This window comes from Suricata suricatta, chromosome 4, assembly GCF_006229205.1.
Source record: "Suricata suricatta isolate VVHF042 chromosome 4, meerkat_22Aug2017_6uvM2_HiC, whole genome shotgun sequence".
Taxonomy (NCBI): Eukaryota; Metazoa; Chordata; class Mammalia; order Carnivora; family Herpestidae; genus Suricata; species Suricata suricatta.
Genome location: NC_043703.1, coordinates 127,816,511 through 127,827,450, shown reverse-complemented (window position 1 = coordinate 127,827,450; position 10,940 = coordinate 127,816,511).

Here is a 10,940-nt window from a genome sequence, read left to right as displayed (position 1 = left end):
ATGGACAAAATTAACATATTAAAATTTTGCACAACCCAGAAATTGTATAATTGCTAACGGTTTATCAAAATATGATTTAACATATATAACATATATGGTTAACATATAACATCCTATAGAACTATGTGATGTAATGGAAAGAAAAAGGAATTGAGTTAGAAGAATTAATTTTTAGTCCTGTCTTTGTACTCACTGGTAAAGACTGCCTGCATTTCTTGGCTTTTGGCTCCCCTCTACATCATTCCATCATTTTTAAAAAATATTTATTTATTCCTGAAAGAGAGAGAGTGAGACAGGTTAGGGGCAGAAAGAGAGGAAAACAGAGGATCTGAGGTGGGCTCCAGGATCTGTGCTGACAGGAGACAGCCCAATGCAGGACTCAAACTCAAGAACCATGAGATCATGACCCAAGCCAAAATTGGACACTTAACTAACTGAGCCACTCAGGTGCCGCTCCAACATCTTGGTCCATGGTCACATCTCCTACTGCTCACTCTCATCTCTTGCTTCCCTTTTGTAGAAGACTTGTGGATACACCTGGCCTACATGGACAATCCAGAATAATCACCCCCCCCCCCGAACTCTAACTTAATCACATCTACAAAATACCTCTTGCGATATAAGGTAACATTCCCAAGTTCCAGATATTAGGATTTAGACACCTTGGAGGGGCCACTATTCAGCCTACCACAAATAACTCTAAGCAAAACAAACAACAACTAAAAGGCAAAAACAAAAACAAAACCCTCAATTTAATCTTCACACTTCATACAAAAAAATTGATTCATGCTGGTTCATAGATTTAAATGTAAACTATACAACTATAATTGTTTAAAAGATCCCGAAAAGGAAAACTTCCTCCTCTCTGCTCTACTGCCACTCTCCATACTTGACTTTTGACACCAGATGTGTGGGTATTTTCCTACCCCAGCCAGTTCTCTGACCCTATACAGATATCGACTGGGTGTCCTATAATTCAATTCGGTTCTGACACAATCTATCTGGAGTAAGTGCAGACCCTACCGGTGAAGGGCTCGTTCCCACAAGAGAGCCCCCACTTCAGGGGCACCTGGGTGGCTCCGTTGGTTAAGCATTTGACTCGACTCTTGATTTCAGCTCAGGTCTTGATCTCACAGTTTGTGGGATCAAGCCCCCCATCAGGCTCTGCGCTGACAGCACCTCAGAGCCTACTTTAGATTCTTTCTCTCCCTCTCTCTCTGCCCCTCCCCCCTTCATGCCCCCCCAATAAACAAACTTTAACCAAAAAAAATTACTTGAAAAAAAAAAAGCACCCCCTTCAAGGCCAATCACAAGTCCCAGGTTATCACTTAGGCTTCTTTCTAAGTGGCTATAAACTGGAGATTCCCACAACCCCCTCTTTGGGTTCAATAATATGCTAGAATAGCTCACACAACTCAAGAAAACAGTTTACTGGGGCACCTGGATGGCTCAGTCAGTTAAGCGTCCGGCTTTGGCTCAGGTCATTATCTCACAGTGCATGGGTTCGAGCCCCGCATCGGGCTCTGGGTTGACAGCTAGCTCAAGCCTGGAGCCTGCTGCAGATTCTATATCCTCCTCTCTCTCTGACCCTCCCCTGATCACACTGTCTCTCTCTGTCTCTCAAAAATAAATAAAAAACAAAACAACAAAACAAAACAAAAAAAAAAGAAAACAGTATACTAACTAGATTATCAGTTTCCTATAAAAGGATAAAATTTAGGAACAGCCAGATGGAAGAGATGCATGGGGCCAGGAATGCGGGAAAGGGCTCTGAGCTTCCGTGCCCTCTCCAGGGGCACCACTCTCCCAGCAGCTGCCCTTGTTGACCAGCCTGGAAGCCCTCCAAACCCCTTATTTTAGGGATTTTTATGGAGTCTTCATTACATAGGCATGATTCCTTAATCCCTAGCCATTGGTATTTAAACAGTCTCCAGCCCCTCTCCCCTCCCCTGAGATGGGAGTGGGACTGAAAGTTCCAACTTTCCGATCACAAGATTGGTTCCCCCAGCAAGCAGCTTCTCCCCAACCCTGCCCTCCTCCCATCTTTAGGGGCTTTCTAAAAGTCACTTCATTAACCTGACCTCAGATGTAGATGAAAGGAGATGGTAATGAATAACACAAGACATTCCTTTCACCTGCTTGGGATTCTCTCTCCCTCTCTCTGTCCCTTCCCCACTTGTGTACACATACACACACACTCTCCTCCTCTCTCAAAATAAATAAATAACCATTAAAAAAAAAACTTTTAAAAACTCTAGCCATTTAACTATAATATGACCAGGTAATTGTATTCCTAGGCATTTAGTCCAGAAAAATGGAAACGTGTCCACACAAAAACCTAGGCATAAATGTTCACAAAAGTGTTCTTTTTTAAAAATGTTTATTTGTGTGTGTGAGAGACAGAGACAGAGAGAATGAGCAGGATAGGAGCAGAGAGAGAGGGAGACAGAGGATCCAAAGCAGGCTCTATGCCGATAGCAGAGACCCTGATGCAGGGAGATCATACCAGGAGATCATAACCTGGGCCGAAGTCAGGCACTTAACCTACTGAGCCACCCAGGCAACCAACAAAAGCTTTATGTCTAATAAGAAAAGACATAGTTGGAAGCAGCTAAAATGTCCTTCAGTGAGTGGATGGTAACACAATCTGTGGCACATCCTTTCCATGGCACTAGACTCAGCAACACAAAAGAGCAAACTATCAATACACACGACAAGATGGATGGGCCTCAGAGCTTTATACTGAGTGAAGAAAAGCCAATCTCAAAAGGTCACATACTGCCTGGTTCCAATTAAATAATGTTGTCAAACGACATTGTAGAACAGGTTAATGGTGCCAGGTTTTAGGAATGGCGGACAAGAGAGGTGTGAGTGTGTGCATGTCAATGCCTAACAGTCACTTTTTTTTTTATCATAATGTAAGTGCCTGCCATTAAGCTTTTCCACTGCAGAGACATCCATCTCCAATTAACACATTGCCAAGTACACAACTAGATAAAGAACCAAGCTGCCCCACCCATGAAGTTCCCCTTTTAGAAAGTCCTGGTTGACCCAGATAACTGACCATCTGAGTGACCCTGCTTTTCCCTCCTGTGTTTTCGTTCCCCCAAAGGGTGAACCTCAGACTCCAGGCACCCCACCCTCAACCCCAATAGAGGCAGAGCACCCGGTCCATGCTGTTTCTCTCTACCCACAACCTCACTGTGTGGCCCTGGACAAGCAGGATACCCTCCAGGACTTGTGAGTAACAAACCTTGTTTTGTTCAAAGTTCTCTGATGATAGTTGATGAGGTGTGTTTAATGGCATAATAAAAACCACAAGGGCCAGTCTGGCCGCACCATTGGCTCCAAAAGGGGAAATGTCTGTGGGGGCTCACAGAGTGAGAGGAACAGGCATTTCTAGCCAACAGCATCGCCGTTGATAGGCTGAGATTCTCACAAAACAGTGTGACTATAGAGGGGGTTTTTGTGGTGCTGGAACAGTTGGTCTCTTGAGAGGTTACATGAATTCACACGCAGGATAAAACAACATACATAAACACTGTACCAACATCCATTTCCAGTTTGGAAATTTTCCTGTAGTTTGGAAGATGTAAAATGTTTCCAACTCCCTGTAAATGTGTAAATATTTCAACATAAAATGTTAAAACATACAATTACATCGTATGTAAACTACACAGCAATGAAGTTACTTTTTTAAAAGGTCATCTGTTAAATGTCTGGGGAAATGCAATAGAAAAGCCTGAATTCATGCTTTGGAGCCAGAAAGAATTGTGCGGTGCCCTTTATTTTCTTGTTTAATCTCAGAGAAACATGTTAGGGTCTCTGAGTATCGGTTTCATGGTCTGTAAAACAGGCATAAGAGTCTATATTACAAGGCTGTTGTAGCAAGAAGTAATCTATGTAGAATGTCTAGTTCACATACATATTCCACAGATTTTTGTTTCCCTTCTTTCCTTACCCCGTTATGAGATGCCTCATATAAAAGATTTCACAAACCATTTAAAAATATTTTGGGGCATAAAGAGATGGGCAAATGGGTGAAAGGGAGTGGGTGACACAGGCTTCTAATTCTGGAATGAATAAGGCACTAGAATAAAAGGCACGACATAGGGAATATAGTCAATGATACTGTAAAAGTGTTGTACAGTAGATGGTGAGCATAGCATAATGTATGGAGAAGTTGAATCAGAATGTTGTACACCTGAAACTAATGTAACATTGTGCGTCAACTATACCGAAATTAATTTTTTTAAATTCTTTGTCAGGTTTTTCTCTTTTAGTGATTAGAAGTGTAGTCGTAACACAGGGACTCTGTCGGCCCTCACCTTCTGCGATACGTTGAACCAATTCATTATGGTTTACTGGGGAGCGATGCTAAAAGCTACCACCAGGTGGCAGACCATCCTCTCTATTGAAGAATCTGTTTGGTCACTGGAGGCAATGGTAACTAGCTATATTTAGATTATGAAGTCTTTCTGAATCCTGCTGTGAAGAATTTCTGGAACTGCCCAATTTCCCCAGATATTTTGGCCTTGGGGTTTTGAATGTTGTCCAATAATGTACTCAATTAAACTTGGTTCAACAAAACACCAAATATTTATCCAGGCTCATATGACAGACACGAGTAAAGGACTAGGGAGCAGAGCCATGTTAAATGTTCATGCTATTTGGCACATTTGTTTGTAAGCTGTGTGTGCATGCTTACTGCAAGGTGTTTTTCTATTAAATCCCCCTATATGAAGCCCTACAAGGTGGCCTGCCAACCAGGGCACCACCTCTAGCTGTTCAGTAGACCTAAGCCACACTTGGAATCTGGAACAGTGTCCACAAGCAAATCTGAGACAGCAAAGCCTAGGAAAATCCAGTAAGATCAAAAGAAGGTCACGCTGAGGACGTGGCATTTGAGCTGAGCCCCAGATGAAGACAAGGAGGCGGCTATCTAATGTTCTAGGAAAAAGCGTGCCAAGTCCCTGAGTGCCGAGACCCCAACACAGGTGTCGGTGAAAAGCAAAGTCCTCTCCGTGTGGCTGGAGCAGAGAGAAAAGGGGGGTGGAGAAAGAGGTGAGTTTGTCAGGGTAGGCAAGGGCCAGTTCAGCCATGGTCTCTTGGGCCTTGGGAAGGAGTTTGGATTTTGTTCTTGATAAAGAGAGAACTTGATAAAGAGCATCTTAACGTGGGGAGGAGGACATGACCCAGCTTGTGTTGTAAAAAGATTTCCGTAGGTGCTTCGGGAAGACTGGACAGTGAGGGAGCTGGAGCAGAAATGGAGAAACCATTCAGTTGAATCAAACTCACCATGTTGGACTGAGAAGAACCCCCCTACTGCCATCTGAGGCACAGAGCATGGTCCAAGGCAAGAGGACTGCCACCAACTGCATCTCCTCAACCAGAATCTCACCCTGGTTTCCCACAGCCTACTTTGTAGCTAAGTGGCAGCTGAGTCACCCAGCCTGAGACCTCACCAAGAGTCTGTGGTATGGCCCCAGGATGATGTCCCCAGAGACAGACACCAAGCATGTGGAACACTACTGCCCACACTACTTCACCCTGATGAGAGAGACAAGAGAGTGGGGAGATGTGGTAGAACAATGAGAGAAACATGAAAGCAGGAACACTTTTAGTGTTCTGAGTCCTGAAATGCACACTCGTTGCCCAGTCACCCCAGTTTTCCCCTTCTCTCCCATGTGATGTGGGGCCGAGCAGAAAACCATTGGAAGTTTCCTGCAGAATCTCAGGATGCAACTGCTGTAAGTCCTTGAAATGGACAGGGGTGGGGACACGGGACCAGCCTTCCCCAGCATGGCAGAGGCACCTCCCCAACAGGCCGAGTCATTGGAGCGGTCAGGTTCTAGAGAGCAGTGGAGCCTATCGGGCACCCCCGCCCCCAGCCGAAGGGCAGTGCTGAGAATTTGGGTAGCAAAGGCAAGAGCTGTAAGAGAGCGAGTGAACAGTAGGAGGTTCCCCAAATGGTCATGCTGCCTGCATTTCTGGGAACCCCATTTCACCTACAGACTGGGCATGGGCAGATGGACAGTGATTCGGGAATGCAACTCGGGGCAGACAGAGGTGGGTCGGCAGGTGCTAATGAAAACACTCAACGACACATGGTCTGTCTTCAGCAATGCCCCATTCCCACCCCCCTGGGCCCAAGGAGCATGTGAGGTACACAGCTCTGCATTCTGTTGTGAAGAGCATTTGGTCCAGTGTGGTTCAGAGCAGCCACCAAATAGAGGCTTGAAAGAAGTGAGGGGGATAGCGCCAAGGTAGACCACCTGGGCCACAAAGGCTGTCACCTGGGTGGGCAATGCTGGAAACAAAGAGGGACGTGGGGCCAAGGAAGGTGGGCCCGGGCAGCGGTTTGCCTGGTACACGGCCTGGAAGTCAGTCATGGATGTGCTGCTGTGAGCGTGCCAAGTTCTCAAGGCAAACAAGGCTCCGGGCTCCACTGCTAATTGGCTCCGTGGCCAGTGTGTTTGATCTGGCAGGACCAGGTTGGGAGCGGAGACAGACATCCCGTGATAATGACTCATAGCTGTGCTAGTGACCGTGCCTGAGAACGGGGCCACCTGAGAAGGGCAGCAGTGGGGGAGGGCAGGTGAGCATGCGGGGGGGGGACCCAAACCTCATCTGAGAGGATCACAAGGCGTTGTCACCAACATCGTTCTGTCCTCCAGCCTTACGGAGGTACAGTCATTTCATTCAGGCTCTGGGGGAACAGACCGATGTCCATAAAGATAAGCTTCCTCTTGCTTACTCTTTGGTAAAGTGTGAGGTGAAATCTGTATAAAATGAAAGACAGATGACTGACTATCTCTATTTATAGGACTCCATCACTTTTAGCACGGTCCTGACTGAAAACACCCCACTTTTACCATTGTACTTGGTCACCCACATATTTGCATGTCTCCCTCACTCAGCTGTGAGCTTCCTGAGGACAGGGCTGGTAGCAAACACCCTCAGAGTCGAGTAATTTTCCTGGCACATAATTGATAGTCAAGACTGTTGACTGAGTGAATAATTGTATTATGGTCTGGAATTTTCTGTTTTTTTTTTTTTTTTAATGCTGCTACCACAGACTACCAAGTAGGACTTCTCTCCCACTATGACCTTGACTCAAAGGGAGAATGGAGACTTCATGATTAAAACAAAACCCACAGCCTCCAAACTGAACAGTAGACCCAGAATCTCTATGTGAAGTGCAGACAGCGGGGCTATGAGGTTTCCCTTTGTTCAGACCCTCTGGTCTTTTTCCTCGGCTTGCCCAGCTGTGAACAAAGTCTTCTCATTATACCTATATCACAGCTGAAACATCCAATCTCTACTTCAAGAAGGACTAAGGAAAGATGCCCAATCTTTGAGTATGAGCACATTTTTTTTAACTTGTGTAAGAAAACATCTTGTAGACCTCTACTAGCTAGTAGTTGTTTTTCTATTATCTGTTGACTGAATAAAACTCACAATTAAAAATCTGCCGTAGGGCCACCTGTTTGGCTCTGTGGGTTAAGTGTCTGACTCTTGATTTCAGCTCAGGTCATGATCTCACAGTTTGGAGTTGGAGCCCTGCATCCGGCAGAGCATGCTTAGGACTCTCTCCCTCTCTCTCTTTCTTCCTCTCTGCCCCTTTCTCTCTCTCTCTCTCTCTCAAAATAAATAAACTTTAAAAATCTACTGTAAATTCTATGATGATTTTAAATATATTTGTATTTTAATAATCATGTCATTTCTACATTTATGAGATTCTCATATATCTGTGTGTGACACTATTTATTCAGCCTACAGCCAAAGGCTTAGTGATTGTGTGGGTTTTCAGGTGCCTTGCAGTGATTCCTTGGTCCTTAAAGTTGGGATGCAACATGGTGCAAAAGAGAAGGTAGCTTGGCTACCAAGTACAACTTCACCCCAAACTGGAGAAATTCCCATTCCATTGGGATCTTAGGAAAACACAAAGGATCATCCCCTTCTTAACCTCTCAACTCTTCCTTCAGGGTCAGCTCTGACCCCACATCCTTCTAGAAAGGTGTTCTTTCAAAATCCTCCAAATAAGCGTTTAATAATTATAGTAGTTCTTAGGGATTGGATGCCAGTTCAAAGGTCTTTGGCTTTGACTAGTAGAAAGCAAAGCTAAATAAAACAAAACATGGGGGACTTTCACATATAAGAGAGTTCTGTGTCCTTAAAAGAACCCTGGATGCCATCAAGCATGTCCATGAGAATTTTTTGGCTCTACCATTTGTCTCCTTATAAGCTGCATCTGTTTTGGCCCCATATTTTTGTATTTTCTTTGTCTTCTCCTCCGCCTTCCTCTTCTTCTCCTTCTTCTTCCCCGTTTCCTTCTTCTTCCCCTTCTCCTCCTTCTTCTTTGGTATTCCAGATGTTACCCTTGGTCCATTCAAAGGTATTGGCTTTCTACGTCTTATTCTAAACACTTGGTGTATTGGCCAAGGTTTAGTTTCAAAGAACAGAACTCCTGCTACCTTATGCAGAAAGGATCTAATTCAAAATAGATTTAAACTCTAGATTTAAGACTTAGGGCATTGTGGGAAGGCTGAGCATTCATGAACAATCCCCAGGTTCATACTGAGGAAATGGTCTACCAGGGGCTCTGCTGCACTGGGAGGTACCACCCCACTCCAGCTCTAGAACTTTTGCTACAATCCACAGAGCAACATGGGACTTCTTATTTTGCCACCTGCCTCACTTAGTTATGAATTCAAATATCAGCTGAGTGTTTACAACTGGTGGGATGGGAATCAGATTCAGAGCCCTAGGTGTAACGGGAAATGAGGTTTTTCCGTTTCTTGCCTCTGCAGTGCAGGAAGGCACACTAGAAGAGGTTAGAACAGACATGGAGATGTGCAATCCACAGCATCCACTATACCTGGTCACACTTCATCTTGACTCTACCCCCAGTGGAAATCTTGGTATCCCACCCAGAGTTTCTGGTACCTCGTTAATCCAGTGAGTTATGGACCAATAGCAGCAGCAGCACCTGAGAGCTTTTAGGAATGCAGACTCTCAAGCCTTAATTAGAATCTGCACTCTAACAAAACCCCCGGGTAATTTGTATGAATATTAAAGTTTGAGCAGTACTGGCCAGACACTGGTTCTCAAACTAGGCTATCCATTGGAATCACTGGGGGAGATTTTAAAATCATTGAAGCCTCCTTCCCACTCCCAGAGATTCTGATTTTGTTGGTCTAGGGTATAGTCTGAGCATTAGGATTTTAAAAACCTAATATGCTGTAAAGTTAGAAAACTACTAACCTGGGAAAAGAGAAACATGTACTTTGTGCTTTGGCCACAGTGCTGATCATCTGCACTGGCCTCACTGAGATTAGATGCTAATTCCCACTCTCTTACTCTGCTAAGCATCTCAGGCAATCACAGACCTATGTTACCATTTCAAGGACTTGCTGTTTAGTTGGCAAGACCATGAAAATCAGGATGGTGCTAAATATTAACATTTCCAAATTACCATGAGGAGTACATTCCAAGACAAGGGAGTTGCAAGTCAGACTACAGTCTTTTCTTTTTAAGTTTATTTATTTATTTTGAGAGAGAGAGAGAGCGAGAGAGTGAGAGAGCGAGAGAGAGAGAGAGAGAGAGAGAGAAACACAAGTAGGGGAGGGGCAGAGAGAAAGGGAGAGAGGGAATCCCAAGCAGGCTCTGAACTATCAGTGCAAACCTAATGCTGGGCTCAATCTCTTGAACTGTGAGATCATGACCTCAGCTGAAATCATGAGTCAGATGCTCAACCATCTGAGCCACCCAGGTGCCCCTACACTCTTTTCTTCAAGTCTCCTGCTTAGATACTTGACACAATAACCACCTTATGACATATACATGTTCACTAAATGGCCACAGCAATGAATTGGATATTGATGACATACTGTTTCATCATGGGTACAAATGCTTTCAGACTGGTCTTATTCCTAAGAATATGCACTGTATGTGAACTGTACATTTGGATTAGAGCAATTTTCATTATGTTCATACATTTGGGTTCCACGTCCTGGGGCCTAGTGTGATCCACTGTATTCTATAGCAGATAAATCCTTGATTTAGTTCCAAGATGGACCCATATTATAACAAAAAAATTTTAAACATAATGGCATTCAACAATATGTGGTGTTATGTATTATAGGATATGTATATCAATAGAGGGTCTTATCTAGGCTACATGTTCAAAAATATTTTCTACCTTTGAGTACATATGCTTTTTCATTCAATGCTGGATAGATCCCACTTACAAAGACTGGAAAATTAGCCACAAGCATGGACAGCAGCGTCGTTCATTTCCCAAAGTGAATATGCATTCTCCCCCCACCTTCTGCCATTCACATTGCCATGGCTTCTACAGTCCATAGTGAGGCCACCTTGGATTAGATACAGTTTTCCATTTTTGACAAGACTTACGTGGCCCCACCCACCTAGATCCCTCTTATACATTGTTAGTATTAGAAAAGTTAACATTCCTCAATGCTATGATGCCTGAGCTAGTCTATTGTGTAAAATGAACACATAGCATCAACATCTATTTGCATAACTAGTCTCCAGGTACTGTTGAGGGACAGAAGCCTGGCTTCTAAAGAGTTCTAGTTAGTACTGACATCTCCAAAAAGGAAAAAGAAAAGGCAAGGGTAAGATTTCAGAATGGGAAGACAGGAGAGAAGTGAAATTTAGAAGCTATTTAATAGAGGAAACTCTAAAATTGCAAAAATAAAAACAACAAGTCTTAATGAATCTGAGGCTGAGAGTCTAGGGGGCGTCTAACCAAGTCACCATGGCTGCAAATATTCTCTGCCCTCATCTGGACCCATAGAGCGCGACACAGGTTCCCTGACTGTGCACAAGCCATCTTTCCCCACCATGCATCGCCATCCACAAATCTCCTCCCATGCTCCGAACCCAGTCCTTTGAACATCAAGGCATTGAAT